The sequence below is a fragment of the Nycticebus coucang genome, chromosome 13, assembly GCF_027406575.1.
Source record: "Nycticebus coucang isolate mNycCou1 chromosome 13, mNycCou1.pri, whole genome shotgun sequence".
Taxonomy (NCBI): domain Eukaryota; kingdom Metazoa; phylum Chordata; class Mammalia; order Primates; family Lorisidae; genus Nycticebus; species Nycticebus coucang.
Window position 1 is genome coordinate 102,209,040 of NC_069792.1, and position 22,822 is coordinate 102,231,861.

The following is a 22,822-nucleotide window of genomic DNA, read 5'->3' on the forward strand; positions in this document are numbered from 1 at the left end:
AATACCTAAATATCATAAACACATTGATAGAGATATTCAAAATTAGAAAATAAAAAATAGAGATTCTCAATAGATTAGTAAAGTAAAAGGTGAGTTATGGTGGGTATAGCATTTCCCACTGCCAAAACTCCAGGCCCAGATGAGTTTAGAGGTAAATTCTATCAAACTTAAAAAAAAAAAAAAGATGGGTGGTACCTGTGGCTCAGTCGGTAGGGCGCCGGCCCCATATACCGAGGGTGGCGGGTTCAATCCCAGCCCCGGCCGAACTGCAACAAAAAAATAGCCGGGTGTTGTGGCAGACGCCTGTAGTCCCAGCTACTTGGGAGGCTGAGGCAAGAGAATCGCTTAAGCCCAGGAGCTGGAGGTTGCTGTGAGCTGTGTGATGCCACGGCACTCTACCGAGGGCCATAAAGTGAAACTCTGTCTCCACAAAAAACAAAACAAAAAAAAGAACAAAATAAAGGTATTACTAACTTATGTCAGTCATAACAGAAAGAAAAAGAAAAAGAAAAAGCTACCAAGTTCATTTTACAAGGCCATTATTATTATTTTGAGACAGAGCCTCAAGCCGTCGCCCTGGTAGATTGTTGTTGCATCATAGCTCACAGCAACCTCTAACTCCTGGGCTCAAGCAATTCTCCTGCCTCCGCCTCCCATGTAGCTGGGACTACAGGCACCCACCACAATGCCCGGCTATTTTTTGGTTGCAGCCGTCATTGTTGTTTGGCGGGCTGGGCTGGATTGGAACCCTCCAGCTCAAGTATATGTGGCTGGCACCTTAGCCGCTTGAGTCACAGGTGCTGAGCCTGCAGATATATTTTTTAAATGACCTAATGGTATTCAACAGTTATGTTAAAAGCAGTGCATTAGGATCAGGAATTCAACGATGGTTCAATGTCAGAACATAGTTCACTTCATTAATAGACCTTAGGGGAAAAGTTGATTGTATAATTAACACAGAGGATTATTTGATGGAGTTCAAAACCCACTTATGATACAGAGAAAACAAAACTCTCTACTAATAAGCAGTAAAACATAACTTCCTTATATGGCTTTTTATGAGTTATTAAAAGCTAGCAGTAAATATTTTGCCTAACGGTAAAGCTTTAGATGCATTCCCTTTAAAATTGGAAAAAGAATAAGGTTGTTCACAATCACCATTCATAGTTAACACAGTATCAGAGGTCTTGGCCACTTATTTTTTTTTGGCCAGGGCTGGGTTTGAACCTGCCACCTCTGGCATATGGGACCAGCGCCCTACTCCTTGAGCCACAGGCGCCACCCAGGTCTTGGCCACTTCTATAAGGAAATAAAAAGAATGAAAGAGTAAAAGAGTGGGAGAAGAGAAAAATAGCTGTCTTCACTGGAAAATGATTTCATTTAAAGAAGTACCAGACAGTTACAGGCAGAGGAGCATCTACTCTTGACGCTCAGAAAGGAATGAATAGCCCAGCTGAACCATGGCCCTCTCAACAGCACTCCAGGATTTGAGGAGCAGAATATGGTCCCAGAAGGTGGAATGGAGTACAGTCGGGGTCTCGGGAAATGCTGCAGGCAGCCTCAGCCTCTAGGCCTCTGGATGCTCCAGAGACTGAACCTCTCCTGTCTGACTTGAGGCATTTTGGGGAGACAGTGAATATATGCAGCCCCTGAGTCAGAAGCCTGGGAGTAGGGAGGGGAGCCTGCCTGGCCAGGGTCGCTGTCTGGAGTCTTCATCTCTGTTCCAGCCCCTCCAACCCACGCTTGGTTTGCAAAAGCAGGGCCAGTAGGGGGCCATTCCAGGACAGTGGGCCTGGACTCTGGGTATGGCCAGGGCACCGTGGTGGGCCCGGCTTGCCTCACAGCATTTCATGGTCCCACTCATGGCTTGCAATTTTTATTTGAGAGGGTCTTACCAATGTAAGGGTCATCATTATTTTATATATTAAGGTGTGCTAATGATACTGTAATTTCATAAAAGCACTGTTGTCTTTAGTAGACAAATATGGTGATAGGATATGGGAAAGGGACGGGGTCGGACCAGAGGTTTGCTGTGAGTCCTTAATTGTTGAAGCTGGTGATGGCTATGGGGGGGGGGTGGTGGAATCTTTATTCTCTTCTGTTTATTTCTGTACATATTTGAATTCTCCACTATAAAAAATCTTTATTCTCTTCTGTTTATTTCTGTACATATTTGAATTCTCCACTATAAAAAATATTTATTCTCTTCTGTTTATTTCTGTACATATTTGAATTCTCCACTATTAAAGAGCCTTTCGGTGCTGCTCAGGGAGGGCCCATATGGCCTTGTTCTGGATTCCCACCATAACTTAAAGGGAAATTTTCACAATGTCTGGCACGCTTGATGTCCTGCAAATGAAGGAGGAGGATGTCCTCAAAGTCCTTGCAGCAGGAACCCACTTAGGTGGCACCAATCTTGACTTCCAAATGGAACAGGACATCTACAAAAGGAAAAGTGATGGTGTCTCCATCATAAATCTGAAGAGGACCTGGAAAAAACTTCTGTTGGCAGCTCGGGCCATTGTTGCCATTGAAAACCCTGCTGATGTCAGGGTCCTATCCTCCAGGACACTGGCCAGGGATCTGTGCTGAAGTTTGCTGCTGCCACTGGAGCCACTCCTATTGCTGGCCGCTTCACTCCTGGAACCTTCACTAACCAGATCCAGGCAGCCTTCCGGGAGCCTCGTCTTCTAGTGGTTACTGATCCCAGGGCTGACCACCGACCTCTCACAGAGGCATCTTATGTTAACCTGCCTACCATTGCTCTGCGTAACACAGATTCTCCTCCGCGTTACGTGGACATCGCCATCCCACACAACAACAAGGGAGCTCATTCAGTAGGTTTGATGTGGTGGGTGCTGGCCCGGGAAGCTCTCTGCATGTGTGGCACCATCTCCTGTGAACATCACTGGGAGGTCATGCCAGGTCTCTATTTCTACAGAGATCCTCAAGAGATTGAAAAGGAAGAGCAGGCTGCTGCTGATAAAGCTGTGACCTAGGAGGAATTTCAGGGTGAATGGACTGCTCCAGCTCCTGAGTTTAGTGCTACACAACCAGAGGTTGCAGACTGGTCAGAAGGTTGCAGGTGCCCTCTGTGCCTATTCAGCAGGTCCCCACTGAAGACCGGAGCGCCCAGCCCGCCACTGAAGACTGGTCTGCAGCTCCCACTGCTCAGGCCACTGAATGGGTAGGAACAACCACGGAGTGGTCTTAAGCTGTTTTCCACAAGCTCTTAAATAAGATGGAAATAAAGGAGGAAAATAAACATCAGTTTAAAAAAAAAAACTTTAAAGAAATAAGAAAACAAATTGTTTAATTAATTACCCATTGAATTCCAGTTGGCTCTCCATGCCATACCCTGGGATCTTTTCTAGAGAGACCAAAGATTTTTTTTTTTTTTTTTCTAAAGAGATAGTCTCACCTTATCGCCCTCGGTAGAGTGCCGTAGTGTCACACAGCTCACAGCAACCTCCAAATCCTTGGGCTTAGGCGATTCTCTTGACTCAGTCTCCCAAGTAGCTGGGACTACAGGCGCCCGCCACAATACCCGGCTATTTTTTTTGTTGCAGTTTGGCCGGGGCGGGGTTTGAACCTGCCACCCTCGGCATATGGGGCCGGCGCCCTACCCGCTGAGCCACAGGCGCCGCCCGAGACCAAAGATTTGATACACTCCTTTGCTGTGTATGTCCAGTCTTCTGGCTCTGGATTGAATCATGAGCGCCTCAGTCCCTTTAAGGACCTTTAATCTCTTTCTTGAGCCATTATTACTTCAAAGGATTTACCAGGTGCCTGCTTAATCCACCAGAGACTCTGACCTCAGGTGAGTCTTCACCTTATTCCTCACTTAATCCTTGACTTAAGGCTGAGAGATAATAGGTTTCTGTCCCTCAAAGCATTTCTGCCTGGAGTTGAGAAGCAGTTGTCTTCTCAAGTGTTTCAAGTCCCCGATACTGTGGACTGCCCCTTCCCTTTCATTCCTGCTTATATTACAAACCTGCCTTGTCTAAGCATCATAGATATAATTCCATAGCACATAATTTATCCCTTTAAAGGGTCCAATTCAGTGGGTTTTGGTATAATCAGAAAGTTCCTCAGCCATCACCACTAATTCCACAACATTTTCATCACCACACAAAAAATACCCAGACCTTTTCACAGTAACTGTCCAACCCTGGAAACCTAATCTGTTTTCTATCCCAAAGCATTTACCTACTTGAGCATTTCATAATAATGGAATCATGCATTATACAGTCTTCTACGTCTAGCTTCTTTCACCCACCATAATGTTTCAAGGTTCATTCATGTTGTAGGATGTATCAGTAGTCTATTCTTTTTCGTGGCTGAATAATATTCCACTGCATCAAAATACTACATTTTCTTTATATGTTCATTAGTTGATGGTCATTTTGATTTCCACTTTTTAACTACTATGAATAATGCTGCAGTGAACATTAGTGTAAAGTTTTTTTTTTTGTAGAGACAGAGTCTCACTTTATCGCCCTCAGTAGGGTGCTATGGCGTCACACAGCTCACAGAAACCTCCAACTCCTGGGCTTAGGTGATTCTCTTGCCTCAGCCTCCCGAGTAGCTGGGACTACAGGCACCCGCCACCACGCCCAGCTATTTTTTTGTTGCATTTTTGTTGCATATACCCACCACCCTCAGTATATGGGGCTGGCGCCCTACTCACTAAGCCACAGGCACCACCCTTGTGTAAAGTTTTTAGGTGGACATATGCTTTGAGTTCTGTTGGATATATACCTGGGAGTGGAATTACTGGGTCATATGGATATTCACATTTAACTTTTGAGGATTTGTTGTTGTTTTCCAAATTGGCTGCACTATTTCTCATTCCCACCAGCAATGTGCAAAGTCTTTAATTTCTCCACATCCATGACATCCTTCTTATTTTCCATTTTAAAAAATTAACTGAGGCCATCTAGTGAGTATGAAGTGGTGTCTCATGGTGGTTTTGATTTGCATTTCTCTAGCAACTAATGATGTTGAGCATCTTTTTTTTTTTTTTTTGAGGCAGTCTCAAGCTGTTGCCCTGGGTAGAGTGCCGTGGCAGCATAGCTCACAGCAACCTCCAACTCTTGGTCTCAAGCAATCCCCTTGCCTCAGTTTTTGTATTTTTAGTAGAGATGAGGTCTCACTTTTGCTTAGGCTGGTCTCGAGTTCGTGAGTTCAAGCTGTGCACCCGCCTCAGCCTCCCAGAGTGCTGGGGTTACAGGTGTGAGCCACCAGGACCGGCCTTGAACATCTTTTTGTGTGTTTATCTTCCATTCGTTCTTCAGAAAAAATGTCCACTCAAATCCTTTGCTGATTTTAAAATTGAATGTTTGTTTTTTTATTGCTGAGTTGTGAGTGTCCTTTATGGATTCTAAATGCCAGTCCTGGCTCAGTGCCTATGGCTCAAGTGGCTAAGGCGCCTGTCATATACACCTGAGCTGGTGGGTTCGAATCCAGCTCAAGCCGCCAAACAACAATGACGGTACAACCAAAATAAAAATAGCCAGGCATTGTGGCAGGTGCCTGTGGTCCCAGCTACTCAGGAGGTGGAGGCAAGAGAATCGCTTGAGCCCAGGAGTTGGAGGTTGCTGTGAGCTGTGATGCCAAGGAACTCTACCCAGGGAGACAGCTTGAGGCTCTGTCTCAAAAAAAAAAAAAAAAAGGAAATATAAATGCCAGTCCCTTAGCAGAGATAATTTCCAAATATTTTTTTCCATCATATGAGTTATCTTTGTTTTCTAGATGATGTCCTTAGAAGCACAAAAGTTTTTAATTTTGATAAAGACTGATTTATCTGTTTCTCCTATGATTGCTTGTGCTTTTGTTGTCATAGCAAAAAAAAAAAAAAACTGCCTAATTCAAACTAACAAAAATGCATGACCGTTTTCTTCTGTGAGTTTAATATTAATAGTTTTAGCTCTCAGCTGGGCACATGCCGCACTCCTGTAATCCCAGCACTCTGAGAAGCCGAGGTGGGAGCATCCCTCAAGCTCAGAAGTTCAAGACCAGCCTGAGCAAGAGCGAGACCCCCATCTCTAAAAATATCTGGGCATCGTCGTGGTTGCCTATAATCCCACTACAGGGAGGCTGAGGCAGGAGGATCACTTGAGCCCAAGAGTTTAAGATTGCTGTGAGCTGTGACACCAGGGCACTCTACCAAAATGAAATAAAAAACCAAATACCAGGCGGCACCTGTGGCTCAGTGAGTTGGGCGCCAGCCCCATATACCAAGGGTGGTGGGTTCAAACCCAGCCCCGGCCGAACTGCAACAAAAAAAAATAGCCGGGTGTTGTGGCAGGTGCCTGTAGTCCCAGCTGCTCGGGAGGCTGAGGCAAGAGAATCACATAAGCCCAAGAGCTGGAGGTTGCTGTGAGCCGTGTGATGCCACGACACTCTACTGAGGGCAGTAAAGTGAGACTCTGTCTCTACAAAAAAAAAAAAAACAAAAACCAAATACCACCTCTTCAACAGGCTTTCCCTAACCACCCAATCTAAAACAGACCTTTGGGCTCTGCACCTGTGGCTCAAGCAGCTAAGGCGCCAGCCACATACACCTGAGCTGGCAGGTTCGAATCCAGCCTGGGCCCACCAGACAACAATGATGGCTGTAATCAAGAAATAGCCGGGTGTTGTGGTGGGCGACTGTAGTCCTAACTACTTGGGAGGTGGAAGCATGAGAATCGCTTGAGCCCAGGAGTTGGAGGTTGCCATGAGCTGTGATGCCACAGCACTCTACCCAGGGTGACAGCTTGAGGCTCTGTCTCAAAAAATAAAAAATAAAAAATAAAACAGACTTATGGGGGCAAGACATGATTGCAAGAGGGACTTTACCTAACAATTGCAATCAGTGTAACCTGGCTTATTGTACCCTCAATGAATCCCCAACAATAAAAAAAAATAAAACAGACCTTTGGTCACACCCACTAGGACTTAACTCTTCCCCCAGGGTCTCTCCTTATTCTCTATCACTATTGTTGTGCAGCAATTGCAACTGGCACATATAAGTCCTCCAATTTCGTTGTTTTGCAGGATTGTTTTAGCTATTCTGGGTCTCTTCCAATTCCATATGAATTTTAGGAAATGTTCTTTTCTGCAGCTTATCTACTTTTGCAAGGAAGGAAGTGTGGAAGTGTGATTTTGATAGGGATTTCTTTAACTCCGTGGATCAGATTGGGAGTGATGTATCTTAACATGAGCACCTGTGACTCTCCTTTTATTCACGTCCTCTTACTTTCAACAATGTTTTATACTTTTCAGTGTACAAACCTGAAGGACTCCTCTTAGTATCTTGTAGGTCAGAAATAAAGTCTAATTTATTAGTAACAAACTCTCCTATTCTTTATCTAAGAATGTCTACATGTTTCCTCACTTTTCTTTTTTTTTAGAGGCAAAGTCTCACTTTATTGCCCTCGGTAGAGTGCCCTGGCATCACAATTCACAGCAACCTCCAACTCCTGGCTGAGGCGATTCTCTTGCCTCAGCCTCCCGAGTAGCTGGGACTACAGGCGCCCACCACAATACCCAGCTATTTTTTTGTCGCAGTTCAGCCGGGGCCAGGTTTGAACCCACCACCCTCGGTATATGGGACCAGTGCCCTACCAGCTGAGCCAGAGCCTCAAGCTATTGCCCTGGGTAGAGTGCTGTGACATCACAGCTCACAGCAACCTCCAACTCCTGGGCTCAAGTGATTCTCTTGCCTCAGCCTCCCAAGTAGCTGGGACTACAGGTGCCCACCACAACACCCAGCTATTTTTTGGTTGTAGTTGTCATTGTTGTTTGGCAGGCCTGGGCTGGATTCAAACCTGCCAGCTCTGGTATATGTGGCTGGTGCCTTTGCCGCTTGAGCTACAGGCTCCAAGCTGTTTCTACACTTTTGAAAGATAATTTTTTTTTTTTTTTGAGACAGAGTCTCAAGCTATCACCCTGGGTAGAGTGCTGTAGCATCACAGCTCACAGCAACTTCCAACTCCTGGGCTCAAGCTATTCTCCTGCCTCCGCCTCCCAAGTAGCTAGGACTACAGGTGCCTGCCACAATTCCAGCTATTTTTTGGTTGCAGCCGTCATTGTTGTCTGGCAGGCCCAGGCTGGATTTGAACCTGCCAGCTCAGGTGTATGTGGCTGGCGCTTTAGCCACTTGAGCCATAGGCGCAGAGCCTTGAAAGATAATTTTGCTGTATATAGAATTCTTAGTTGACAGATTTATTTTCTTTCATCAATTTGCCCATTTCACTTTACTGCCTTCTAGCCTGAATGCTGTCTTAGAGGAAATTAGCTGTTAATCTTTTTGAGGCCTCCTTGTATGTTATGAATTGCTTATCTCCTGCTCTTCTCAAGGTTCTCTCTTTGTTTGACCTTCAATAGTTTGATTAAGATGTTACCTACGTGGGCAGCGCCTGTGGCTCAAGGAGTAGGGTGCCAGTCCCATATGCCAGAGGTGGTGGATTCAAATCCAGCCCTGGCCAAAAACCACAAAAAAAAAAAAAAAAAGATGTTACCTATGTATGGATCTGGGAGTTTATCCTATTTGCAGTTTATCCTGTTAGGATATGTAGATTAATGTCTTTCATCAAATTTATCTTTTTGGCTATTATTTCTTCCAACCGTCTTCCTGCCATTTTCTCTCTCTTCTCTCCTGGGACTGTCATTATGAGTATGTTAGTGCACTTTATGAGGCCTCACAGATCACTGAGGTCTATTCATTTTTCTTCAGCTATTTTTCTTTTCCTTTCTCAGACTAGATAATCTCAGCTACCTCATCTTCAAACTCAATGATTCTTTCTTCCGCCTATCCAAATCTGCTGTTGAGCCCCCTTGAGTGAATTTTTCATTCTAGTGATTGTACATTGCAACTCTATAATTTCCATTTAGTTCCTTAAAAGGCATTATTTTGGTAAAATATACACAACATAAACTTCACCATTTTAATGCATTGTAACCATACAGTTCAGTGGCATACATTCATACTGCTGTGCAACCATCACCACTATCTACAGAATTAAAAAAAAATCATCCCATACTGAAGTTCTGTACCCATTAAACAATTAACTCCCTGTGTACTCCTCCCCCGCCTCCTGGTAATCACTGTTCTACCTTCTGTCTCTACAAATTTACTTCTCTAGGTACCTCATATAAGTGGAATCATGCGATATTTGTCCTTTTGTGGCTGGTTTGTTTCACTTAGCATGTCTTTAAGGTTCATCCACGTTTATCATGCATCAGAATTTGATTCTTTTTCTTTTTCTTTTTTTTTTTTTTTTATTGTTGGGGATTCATTGAGGGTACAATAAGCCAGTTACACTGATTGCAATTGTTAGGTAAAGTCCCTCTTGCAATCATGTCTTGCCCCCATAAAGTGTGACACACACTAAGGCCCCACCCTCCTCCCTCCATCCCTCTTTCTGCTTCCCCCCCCATAACCTTAATTGTCATTAATTGTCCTCATATCAAGATTGAGTACATAGGATTCATGCTTCTCCATTTTTGTGATGCTTTACTAAGAATAATGTCTTCCACTTCCATCCAGGTTAATACGAAGGATGTAAAGTCTCCATTTTTTTTTAATGGCTGAATAGTATTCCATGGTATACATATGATTCTTTTTCTAATGCTGAATAATGTTCCACTGTATGTAGATAACCCATTTTGTTTATTCGTTCACCCATCAATGGACATTTGGGTTATTTCCCATTTCCTTTTTATAATTTCCATCTCTCTCTCTCTTTTTTTTTTTTTTTTTTGCAGTTTTTGGCTGGGGCTGGGTTTGAACCCGCCACGTTCAGTATATGGGGCTGGTGGTGCCCTACTCCTTTGAGCCATAGGCATTGCCCTATAATTTCTATCTCTCTATAGATATTCTCTAGTTAGTGAAGCATTATTCTCAAAATTTCCTTTTGATCCCTTAGATGTTGTTTCCTTCAGCTCTTTGAATATACATTTAAAGTAATTAATTTAGAGTCTTTGTCTAGTAAATTCAATGTCTGGGCTTCCTCGGGGACTGTTTCTGTTGATTCTTTTTTCTCCTGTGTATGCACATACTTTCTTGTTTCTTTGCATGTCTTGTAACTTTTTGTTGAAAACTAAACATTAGGCCAGGCATAGTGGCTCACACATGTAATCCTAGCACTGTGGGAGGCCAAGGCAGGTGGCCAAGGTGGGTGGATTTCCTGAGCTTGTGAGTTCAAGACCAGCCTGAGCTAGAGTGAGATCTCATCTCTTAAAAAATAGCTGGGCGTTGTGGCAGGTGCCTATAGTCCCAGCCACTTGGGAGGCTGAGGCAAGAGAATTGCTTAAGCCCAAGAGTTTGAGGTTGCTGTGAGCTGTGACACCATGGCACTCTACCAAGGGCAACAAAGTGAGACTGTCAAAAAGGAAGGAAGGAAGGAAGGAAGGAAGGAAGGAAGGAAGGAAGGAAGGAAGGAAGGAAGGAAGGAAGGAAGGAAGGAAGGAAGACTAGACCTTAAAATAATACAATATGACATGACAAATTAGATTCTACGCCACCCTCACAGTTTGTTGATGTTGCCACTTGCTACAGTTGAACACTCCTCTCTTGTAAGCACCTGCAAGTGCAGTCACAGGGACCACACATTTCACCAACTCTATTTCCAGCCCCTTCTCTGAGGCACAAGTCTGTAAGACACCCAGTCTGCTTCTCAGTTGTCTTGGGGGCAGCTTTGTTTTGCATGGCAGCTTTGCCAAATGTTTTGCATAACATGGTTTTCCATCCTTCTTCCTTTTTTTTTTTTTTTTTTTGTAGAGTCAGAGTCTCACTTTATGGCCCTTGGTAGAGTGCCGTGGCCTCACACAGCTCACAGCAACCTCCAACTCCTGGGCTTAAGTGATTCTCTTGCCTCAGCCTCCCGAGTAGCTGGGACTACAGGCGCCCGCCACAACGCCTGGCTAGGTTTTCCATCCTTCTAACCTCTATAATAGGTATCTTGTAGACAGATCAAGCCATTGCCAATAGGGGTTTTGTTGTAGCAGTTGCCCTCTTCTAGCACCAACCTCCGTCTCACTGGGATAGGTGTGGTGTTGCCATGTTCACGAACCCCAACATCTCAGTCACTTATAGCCACAGCTTATTCTCACCCACTTTGCATGACAGAGGTTGGCTCTTCCATCCTTACTTTTAGTTGATAGAACAACTGCTACCTGGAACACTGGCTCTTCCTGGATATAGACAAAGAACTTTGGGGGGTGGGGTCTTACAATGGCAGTTAAATGCTCTGTGTGAAGGTGCCACGGAAACACTTCTTATCATACTTCCTTGGCCTATACTGGTCCCACGGTCCCACTGACCACGAGGGGACTAGGCAGTGCAGGTTTTCCCCACACTCCTGAAGATGGAGCAGAGTTGGTGAGCAGCACTGTGACCACCTATTCACCTTGTTAAAATCATCCCCTTTAATCCCATCTGCTACAATTCTAGTTATTGGGTCTTACAATTTATCCTCTAAATAATAAATAGTAACATTCAGTATAGAATGTTTTCTGAATAAATGATGTGGCATAATGTTATTGAATTTTGCCAGATAAGAAACATTTGCCTTGGCTCCGCGCCTGTGGCTCAAGTGGCTAAGGTCGCCAGCCACATACACCTGAGCTGGCGGGTTCAAATCCAGCCTGGGCCTGCCAAACAATGACGGCTGCAACAAAAAAATAGCTGGGTGTTGTGGCAGGTACCTGTAGTCCCAGCTACTTGGGAGGTGGAGGCAGGAGAATCACTTGAGCCTGGGAGTTAGAGGTTGCTGTGAGCTGTGATGCCATGGCACTCTACCCAGGGCAACGGCCTGAGGCTCTGTCTCAAAAAAAAAAAAAAGAAGAAGAAGAAGCATTTGCCTTATCCCATGTGCACAACTTTGTATGGATGGTCTTCTGGACCCTAGAGACTGCGTCACTGGAAGCTGAAGCTGTGCAGTGTAACCCACAGAACACCTACAAGAGCAACATTTCTGGCAGTGATACCTCTGGGCTTTTAATGCCTGAACTTTAAAGAACGTATGTATCTCTCAATACACTTTCTAGCAATATTTTTACAGGAACATTTTATACTTACATCTCCCAAAACCAATAAAAGAATTTTAATAAATTTTAATAAAAGAATGTGTAGGCAAAGTCTTGAGCTATATTTCAGAAACAAAGAACAGATTGTTGTAATCACAAGAGGATGTTTTGTAAAACTTGAGGATCAACAAAGGGATGCCTGTTCTCAGGACAGGGCAGGGCGGGGGGTGCTGGGCGGGGCTGAGGGGCAGGGATCCTGCAGAGAGCTGTGCTGACACCGTACATATGCCAGGGTGCAGGGCACAACATGCCCAGGGTTTTACAGTCACTTGTAGGTAGGTGTGTTACATGAAAGTTATCCTGGTTTTGGTTGCATTATAATTTTTCTCATTTAAAACACATTGTAACTGAAGTTTTTGTGGGGAATATCTGAGTCTTGGAAATGGATTCGTGATGTTAAGTGGAGGATGCCTTTGTATGAGAAATTAACAGAACACAACTTGGTTTTTTTTTTTTTTCAAATTGTGCTATTCAAGCATAGATTATCTTTTTCTTTCTTTCTTTCTGCTGACTCTTTTTTTTTTTTTTTTGTAGAGACAGAGTCTTACTTTGGTTGCAGTTTGGCCGGGGCCGGGTTTGAACCCGTCACCCTCGGTATATGGGGCCGGTGCCTTACCGACTGAGCCACAGGCGCCGCCCTTCTTTCTTTCTTTCTTTCTTTTTTTTTTTTTTTTTAGGTGGAGTGTCACTCTGTCACTGTGAGTAGACTGCTATGTCATCATACCTTACAGCAACCTCAAACACTTGAGCCAAGCAATCCTCCTGCCTCAGCCTCCCGAGTGGCTAGGATTACAGGTGCCTGCCACAATACCCAGATATTTTTAGAGGTGAGGTCTTGCTCTTCCTCAGGGTGGTCTTGAATTCCTGAGCTCAGGTGATCCACCTGCCTTAGTCTCCCCAGAGTGCTGGGATTAAAAGCATGAGCCACCACACCCAGCCCATAGATTATCTTTTTCAAACTTTTTAACTTTCAATATTCAAAGCTACTGCTGATGTGCGTGTGGTACCTTTGTGTTTGCTGAGATTGTGGATAAACGCCACCATCCTCACTCATCAGCTGATCTTTTCCATGTCCAAAGACGTTGAAATAAAAACAAAATTCATACTCCTTTGAGTATATTTATAAAGTAACCAGGATATAATTTTTTTTTAAGTTCACTAGTGAGAAGAATTCATGTTTATTAAGTTTCCAAACACATCTTACCTGTGACTGCTGTTTGGATATTAGAAATCTGTATTTGAGGAGGGTAGGTTTTAGTGGGCCATCTCCTTCCAGACACCCACTGGGCCGAAGCACCTGTGTTGGGAGCTCAGAATGTGTGATAGGACATTAGGTCAGCGAGGCCCTTTGGTTACCAGACCAGTTTCTCCTTCAGGAGGTGACGTGGAGCCTTCACAGATCAGACACAATACTCGCTTTCTCCTCTCTGGAAACTGGAATGAAAAAAAAAAACCTGATTTTGTTAGAATAAGACACTTTGCTGCCATCTGCTGGACCATTCCCATAACAAATACCTGCTTTGCCATCAGCACTTGTTGGGGCGGATACATGTTGAAGCCATAATTAAACACATGCTAGGCAGGCCCAGTGGCTCACTCTGTGATCCCAGCACTCGGGGAGGCTGAGGCAGGAGGCTCCAGCTAAGAGCGAGACCCCATCTCTACTAAAGACAGAAAACTAGTTGGGTGTTGTGGTAGCACCTGTAATCTCACCTACTCTGAAGGCTGAGGCAAGAGGCTCATGTGAGCCCAGGTGTTTGAAATTGCTGTGAGCTCAGGCGGCGCCTGTGGCTCAGTCGGTAAGGCGCCAGCCCCATATACCGAGGGTGGCAGGTTCAAACCCAGCCCCGGCCAAACTGCAACCAAAAAATAGCCGGGTGTTGTGGCGGGCGCCTGTAGTCCCAACTACTCGGGAGGCTGAGGCAAAAGAATCGCTTAAGCCCAGGAGTTGGAGGTTGCTGTGAGCTGTGTGAGGCCACGGCACTCTACCGAGGGCCATAAAGTGAGACTCTGTCTCTACAAAAAAAAAAAAAAAGAAAGAAATTTCTGTGAGCTGTAATGCCTCCGTGGTGTTTGAAATTGCTGTGAGCTGTGATGCCTCCGTACTCTAGTGAGACTCTTGTCTCAAAGAAAAAAAAAACACATGATAATGAAAATATGGAACAAAGTCTGAATGAAGGAGGCCAAGGTGTGGCAGTGCCCCGGGGGCAGTGCTCTGGCAGCCACCGTGCCCGGTGTCACTCTCCTTTCCCTGGAGGCCTCTGAACCTGTCTTCTGCCTTCTCAGCCCAAACGCAGATGCCATATCGTTGCAAGGGGCCTCTCCATTTGAGGGGCAGAGAGAAGAGAGCCTCATCTTCTCAGAAGAACTGGAGGGTATGTGAGGTCAAGGAAGACTCAGCCAGCAGCCCCAGCCCAAGACCGGCCTCCTGTGTCTTGGCCACCCACTGGCACACATCCTCAGATCAGGCCCAAGGGAAGTCCCGACTCCTGAGCAGTGGGAGGGAAGAGACAGCTGGGCAACCATGGGAACTGCCCAGAGTGGGCAGGGAGGATCTAATCCCACTTGGCCTGCGGTGCTCTAGGCCTGTGGCTGCTCCCTGGAGGCTCGAGCAAGTACCCTCAGCTGCTCCCCTTCACGGGCCCAGCCTCTGCCCTGTGGTGACCGCTGGGAACCTTCCTGGCTCCGTGGCTGGGAGTTTGGACTCTGTCAACTCTGAAATCTGTCGGAATGGGACTTTTTTTGCAAGTCTGCTGGTGTGTGCAGTGTACTTGTAGGAGGCCGGCGTCCTAGCAGACTGTCAACACCATCCACCTGTTCATTAGCTGGGATCTTTCTGTGAGGAGAAATTGCCCTCTTCTGTGCTGGTCCAGTCTGTATAGGAAAAGTGGGGTAAATATTTGATTTTTTTACCCTTATTTATCAATTAAAAAATTTTAAATTGGTTCCCAGGATCCTCCAAAGATGAGAGACTAAGTTTTTTTTTTTTTGTAGAGACAGAGTCTCACGTTATGGCCCTTGGTAGAGTGCCGTGGCATCACACAGCTCACAGCAACCTCCAGCTCCTGGGCTTAAGCGATTCTCTTGCCTCAGCCTCCCTAGTAGCTGGGACTACAGGCGCCCGCCACAGCACCCAGCTATTTTTTGTTGTTGTTGTTGCAGTTTGGCCGGGGCTGGGTTTGAACCCGCCACCCTCGGCATATGGGGCCGGTGCCCTACTCACTGAGCCACAGGCGCCGCCTGAGACTAAGTTTTTTTATACTCAGGGATTTAAGCAGCTGAGTATAGTCAAACTGTCCCATCTTCCAAATACATTTCTGTTAGGAATATGATAAAGACTCCTGTTCTGAGAACAGACAGGGCAAGAAGCCATTTCCAACAGATCACAGGAACCCCACTCCTTCTGGGTGCAGCCCTGGGGGCCAGTCACATCAGCCACAGGGAGCATGGCTCTGACCCATCCTTGCTGGAAGGACACTCCCTTGGGTCTTCTGCCATGGAATGAATGCCTGGACAGCCTGTGGAGACAGAAGCTGAGATGCTCTTGGGGTCTGGGCCCAGAAAGCAGGCTGCTCAGGGCTCCTCGTCCCTCTGGGCCCCAGCCAGCTATGGTTACTTGTGCAATGGCCTCTGTCCTGCAGATAGACAGCTGCTTACTCTCCTCTGCACCCCACCCCATGTCCAGGCCACAGCACCACTGCACATGGGTGTGAACTGAAATTAAAGCCCTAACTCCCATAACAGGATGGACACCTCTTGGCCAAGAAGACCCCAGAAAAAAAACCTTAAAACTGAGTTCCCAGCCATGACTGGAGGAATGAAGCACAATCACGTGTTTTCTCTCTGTGATTGTTCATGGCGCCTACAGCTTGCTGAGTGTGTATAACTGGCCACCCTCCCTATCAAATCCAATTCCATTTACCTACTCCCAGTGTGGCTGGAGTAATGTCTCATAGCCACTCCAGGTTGAGAAATCCTTCACCAGAAATAATGTTCTTTTTTAAAAAACAAAGCATAAACCTCATTTAAAAAATTTACATGGGGAAACACTGATTTGGGTGGGAGCTGCCAGGAGGCTGTGGGATGGTCTGTAAAAATCAGCTGAGGCCCCCAGAGAACAAGGACGGCCATGCTGAGCCAGGGACAGTGCTGTCCCGGGGACCCCAGTGGGCAGACAGCCCACTGATAGAATGATAGAGTCAAATGTAGGGACCCGCCCAAATCTGATGTCCCACCCAGGAAAGGGAATGTGCCACCCCCCACCCTTCTGACCTTTAAACCCCCCATCCATCTTAACCCATGGGCTGACTTCCTTTTTGAGCTCAGTTCACTTGCACCTGGGTGGAAATAAAGGCCAATGTTGCCCACACAGAACCTGGACTCTGTTTCCTTTTGTTCATGTTTTAAAATAATCTTTTATTTTCGGTCTTTGACCTCTCATTTTGGTGTCGTGACTCAGATCGGGGAGAATCCCCCTTCTGGGGACCAAAATACACCCTGTCAGACCCAACAGACAGACTCTTGTTCCGGCAAGATGAAGGGAAAAGGGGGAACCCCTCTGACCCTTGCCCAAAATTCATTTGTTGGTGGGTTATTTGTCTAGAACCCTTTTCTAAACCTTCTTACTTCTCTTTCCGTTTCCCACTCCAACTCCTCTGCCCCTCTCCTTCCATCTCTGGGGCTCTTGAGCAGTTGTATATAGCCTCTCTCTGTTTTTTTAAAATTCCAGTGGTCAGTGCCTAACCCTAGTGAGCCAGGCTCACCTGTCCAATGCCTCATTTTGGGGACGCCCTCCTGTGGGCCTTCCCACTCTTCTGGCTGGTTAACCCCAGCCTTGCTTTTTCTGGTTGGTTTCACATGAAACCTGATCCCAGCTCCGGCCACCTACGGACTCACCCTGGAGAGCCAGGCTTGCCATCCTGTGCCTCGTGTGTGGGGATGCCCTCCTGCGGGCCTGGGTCACTTTTTCCCAGCTGGTTCAAGGTCATACGCGGAGGCCCCACTCTCAGCTACCTCCGTCCTCCTCCTCACAGGCTTTCTTTACATTCTCACTTTAAACTCATTTATTTTATTTTTTTACCTCCAGTTTCCGATATGGGGACCACTCAAGTCACGGATTCCCCCTTCTTCACCTTTAAGTTGCCTTTTAACTCACCTCAAGCTTCTAAAGCTCTATCTTGACCTTAAACCTAAACGCCTCATGTTTTTCTGTAACACTACTTGGCCTACAGACAGACTAGACAATGGTTCCTGATGGCCTGAAAATGGCACATTTGACCTCTCAGTCCTCACTGATCTCAATAATTACTGTCAGAGATTGGGCAAATGCCGGAGATTCCTACATCCACACCCTTCTCTGGGTTCGTCCTGTGAACCGTCTCAGATCTTCCTTGCTTGGGTCAAACCGGCTCTCCACACTCATCCAAATCTCCACTGCCTTCTTTCCACCTGGCAGACAACCCCCCCGCCCCCCTTCTGCCCCTTGACAGGCACTCCTCCCTCAACCTCATTCCTACCCACAGATTTCCTACTGGCAGACTTTCACCCCATTCCCCCTTTCTCCACCACCCCCACCTACCCTTCCCTACACGTGGTAGAAAAAAAATGGCTGAACCAGGAGAGAAAAGAAACACAGTGGAACTCCAAAAATTCCCCCAGGGCCCTCAGACCCCCCAGTGAGATCTCACTCATCTGGCCTTCAAGGTGAGGGAGCACAGCTCAGAGCTCCAGTTACTGGCTTTGCCATTACACAAAACCCGGCTACTTCTTGAAAGTCTGCAGAACACTCTGAAAAAAAAAAAATCTCTTCTAGGACCATGTTTTAAGTGTAGCAAACCAGGCTTTGGGACAAACCAGTGCCCAAATTCAAACCCTCCCCCAAACTATGTCCAGCCTGTGAAGGTCCTCACTAGAAGTCTGGCTGCCCAGGTCTTTCTGAAGATCTTGTTTCACAGTCACTCCCAGGACCTAGCAAATTTCCTAACCTTTTTTTTTTTTTTAGTTTTTGGCCAGGGCTGGGTTTGAACCTGCCATCTCCGGCATATGAGGCTGGTGCCCTACTCCGTTGAGCCACAGGCGCCGCCCAACAAATTTCCTAACCTTTTAAACCTAGCTGGAAAAGACTGACAGTCTTTGGAAAATCAGGATGCCCCCTGGACACCATCCTGGAAAACTAAACTCTGGGTATTTTTGCTAGTGGAAGGTAAGCTCATTTCTTTTCTAATATATATGGGAACAACTTTTTCCATGCTGCCATCCTATAAAGGCCCTCTATAACAAACAGAGATCTCGGTGGTGGGAATTAATGATAATTACTGCACCCTCAGGCTACCCCATCCTTGTGGTGCTAGAATCATGGCCTCCTTGGTTATTTCCTATGTTAAGGCCACTAATTATGATTTTTCTTATTCTCGGTTTCAGACCAGTAATCCTCCAACTCATCTCTCGATGTATTGACCAGGCAGTAACCCAGAAAACAACTGCTCATATCCTCACCCTAGGTGGATATCAACCAGTTCAAACTGAAGACACACAATGTTCCTGTAAACATCGCTCCTTTCCCCTGCCCCATTTTACTTTTCCTTACAGGTAGTCCACTCCGGCCCTCATCTCACAGGAACCAGTCAAAGAGATACCACACCCATCATCTCGCCTCCTTATAGTAGACTAAAAAGATAAGGATGACAGAGTCAAATGGAGGGACCCACCCAAATTGGATGTCCCACTCAGGAAAGGGAATGTGCCAAGCCCTATCCTTCTGACCTTAAAAAACTCCCATCCAGGGTGGTGTCTGTGGCTCAGTGGGTAGGGTACAGCCCCATATGCCAAGGGAGGCAGGTTTGAACCCGGCACCGGCCAAACTGCAACAAAAACATAGCCGGGTATTGTGGCGGGCACCTGTAGTCCCAGCTACTTGGGAGGCTGAGGCAGGAGGATCGCCTAAGCCCAGGAGTTGGAGGTTGCTGTGAGCTGTGATGCCAGGGCACTCTACCAAGGGCGTTAAAGTGAGACTCTGTCTCTAAAAAAAAAAAAAATTTTTAAACTCCCATCTACCTTAACCCCTTCTTGAGCTCAGTCACCCGCATCCAGGAGGAAATAAAGGCCGATGTTGCCCACCCGAAACCTGGACTCCATTTCCTTTTGTTAATGTTTCAGAATAATCTTTTTTTTTTTTTTTTTGAGACAGAGCCTTAAGCTGTTGCCCTGGGTAGAATGCCATGGCATCACAGCTCACAGCAACCTCCAACTCTTGGGCTCAAGCAAGTCTCCTGCCTCCACCTCCCAAGTAGCTGGGACTACAGGAACCTGCCACAACGCCTGGCTATTTTTTGGTTGTAGCCATTATTGTTGTTTGGCGGGCCCAGGCTGGATTCGAACCCACCAGCTCAGGTGTACGTGGCTGGCGCCTTAACCGCTTGAGCCACAAGCAGCGAGCCTCAGAATAATCTTTTATTTTCAGTCTTTGACCTCTCTTTGGTACCCAGTGACCTGGTTCTCACCTGCATGTGAACAAACAGAACAAGGCCCCACCAGCGCGCTGGGCTATCCCCAGAACCCCCAAGGACATATGTGGTGCTAAGTGGGCACAGGAGCTGCCTCCTGCCTGGGGACACCCATCCCTCTGCCAGCTCTCTGCCAGCAATAGGCCTGGTCCCCAGAGGACCTTGCCCCAGGATAGAACAGCGCAGCTTCACATGAGAGACCTGACTACCTGTTCTGGAAAGTTCTGGAACTATGGATGACAATGCGCCCCCTGTCCCTGCAGGAGGTGGTGGGGTACTTTCCCAGCACTGAAAAATTCCCACCCCAAAGCCCTGCAGTCTGGAGTAGCACAGATGTGGCAACCACAGAAGCTTTCAGTGTCCAGGCACCAGTGTGTTCCCTGATTTGACAGCTGTTTTGACACTAAAACTTGTGATTTTATTGTCACCTGGGGACTTCACTGAACCAGGTAAAAAAACAGATAAAACACCCCTGGGAACGGAGAAAAGAGAAATTCATTCCACCACAACCTGATTCAGCAGTCCCCACCAGCATCTGCCTGACCAAGTACAAGTGCTGGTGGGTCCCAGAACCTGCCCAGCCACCTCCCCCTTCTGCCATCCTCCTGGCTCTGTGAAGTCCCTTTGTTAACTCTCCTCAGCTTTCCTGTTTCCTGCTGGCACGCAGACTTGCAGAATGATGACATACTGAATTTTCATTCCTTTAATGGTGACCTACATTTTAGCATGAATATTTAACAAAGTCCAGAATCAATCAAAATCTCTACCCTTTTCCTGAAAAATACAAAGGCATGAAAATGTTTTTACTTAAGCCAATGTGGGGCACAGTGGCTCATGCTTGCAATCCTAGCACTCTCGGAGGCCGAGTTGGGAGACTGAGACCAGCCTGAGCAAGATGGAGGACCAGAGACCCTGTCTGTACAAAAAAAACCCCAGCAGGTGCAGTGGTTGGTGCCTGTAGTCCCAGCTAGTGTGGTGGGGGGCTGAGGCAGGAGCATCACTTGAGCCCAGGAGTTTGAGGTTGCAGTGAGCTAGGATGATACCGCAGCACTCCACCGTGGGCAACAGCAAGACCCTGTCTCAGAAAAAATGCTTTGACTTAGATTGTACCTTCCATTTTACATGCAACTGATCTTGGTATTTTTAGTTCCATCTATCTTATTTTCATTTTAACTTCTGCTTATTTCAGTGTATGAATAAATATTTCACCTGTTGGAAGTAGCTGGGACTACATGAGTTAGTTCCTCCTAAACCCTACATCCAAGAATACGGCAAATGCAGCCACGTCTCCTTGTGGATGTTTGTAAGATTTTCTAAGATTAGGGACCTATTCGTGGAAATACTGGATCATATGTGTTTTCAAGTGATTTCTGCTGTCCTATACACCGTGAAACCATCCCTGCATTCAGCAGACAGGAATGACTGGATCATGTGGGTAGGTACCACGTTGTTTTCCGAACTGGCTGAAACATTTCATATTCCCATCAGCTTTGTATCAGAGTTTTAGTTGTCCTCCACACCTCACCATCTGATATCATTGGCCTTTATTTTTTCTTTTTTTGAGACAGAGTCTCACTGTGTTGCCCTTAGTAGAGTGTCATGGCATCACAGCTCACAGCAACCTCCAACTCCTGGGCTTATGTGATTCTCTTGCCTCAGCCTCTCAAGTAGCTGGGACTACAGGTGCCCACCACAACACCCAGCTATTTTTTTTTGTTGCAGTTGTCATTGTTGTTTAGCTGGCCTGGGCTGGGTTTGAACCCTCCAGCCTTGGTGCATGTGGCTGGCACCGTAACCAGCGCTGTAACCACTGTGCTATGGGTGCCGAGCCTCCTTGGCCTTTAAATCTTAGGAATTCTAGCCAGTGTGTAATAGTATCTTGTATTTTCCTGAAATGAGTGATGTTGAGCATTTTTTCGTATGCTGTTCACATATCTTCATTGGTAAAGTGTCTGCTTAAATATGCTGCCCATTTTTAAATCAGGTTGTTTTCTTTTACTGAGTGTTGAAGGTTCTGATAGGGCTGAATGTAGGGATTTGCCTAAATAGAACCCAGGAAAGAACGTCCCGCTGAGGAAGGAATGAGTGCGCCAATCCCTACCCCTCCGAACTCTTACATTCCCACCCACTTTAACTCACAAGCTGACTTCTTTTTCAGACTCAGCCCACTCACACCAGAGTGAATAAAGGCCACATTTCCCACACAGAACCTGGACTTTGATTCCTTTCATTCACATCTTGGAATAATCTCTCGTTTTTGGTCCCAAGAACCCAGGATGGGGAGAATCCCCCTGGGTGGGGGCAAATACACAGCACTGGACCCACTCTCAACTAGACAGACTCTTGTTCCAACAAGATGAAGGGAAACAGAGGGATCCCTCCAACCCCCGCCCAGAATTCATCCATTTAATAGTAAGGTGAGCATTTGTCTAGGACTCTTTTCTGAGCCTTTTTTCCTTTTTTTTTTTGAGATAGAGAGCCTCAAGCTGTCACCCTGGGTAGAGTGCTGTGGCATCACAGCTCACAGCAACCTCCAACTCCTGGGCTCAAGCGATTCTCCTGCCTCCTCCTTCCAAGTAGCTGGGACTACAGGCGCCTGCCACAATGCCTGGCTATTTTTTGGTTGCAGCCATCATTGTTGTTTGGCGGCCCCAGGCTGGATTCAAACCTGCTAGCTCAGGGTATGTGGCTGGTGCCTTAGCTGCCTGAGCCACAGGCCCTGAGCCACTGAGCCTTTTTTTAACTTCACTTCCGTTTCCCCACTCCAAATCCTCTCTCCTTTTTCCTCCATTTCCTTTTTTTTTTTTTTTTTTTTTTGGTTTTTGGCCAGGGCTGGGTTTGAACCCGCCACCTCTGGCATATGGGACCGGGGCCCTACTCCTTGAGCCACGGGCACCGCCCCCTTTTTTTTTTTCCTTTTCCTCCATTTCTAGGCCTTTTAACCATTTGTATATAACCCTTTTCTGAGCCATTTTAACTTCTCTTCCCTCTCTCCACTCTGGGGTGAAAAACTCCTGTAATGGGCGGCGTCTATGGCTCAAGGAGTAGGGCACTGGTCCCATATGCCGGAGGTGGCGGGTTCAAACCTAGCCCCGGCCAAGAAAAACTCCCGTAAGTCCATGCTGGCTCTTGTCACGGACTAACCCCTATGGGTTAGACTTGCCCGTCCAATGCCTCGTGTGTGGGGACGTCCTCCCATGGGCCTGGATCACTCTTTTTTCCTGGCTGGTTAAAGGTCCTTCAGG

The 22,822-nt window shown here is 46.4% G+C and overlaps 1 pseudogene; it reads left to right on the forward strand.

Annotated features, from left to right (window-relative positions):
- Positions 1 to 2,328: 2,328 nt before the first annotated feature.
- On the forward strand, positions 2,329 to 3,214 carry LOC128563779 (40S ribosomal protein SA-like; annotated as a pseudogene).
- Positions 3,215 to 22,822: the final 19,608 nt, after the last annotated feature.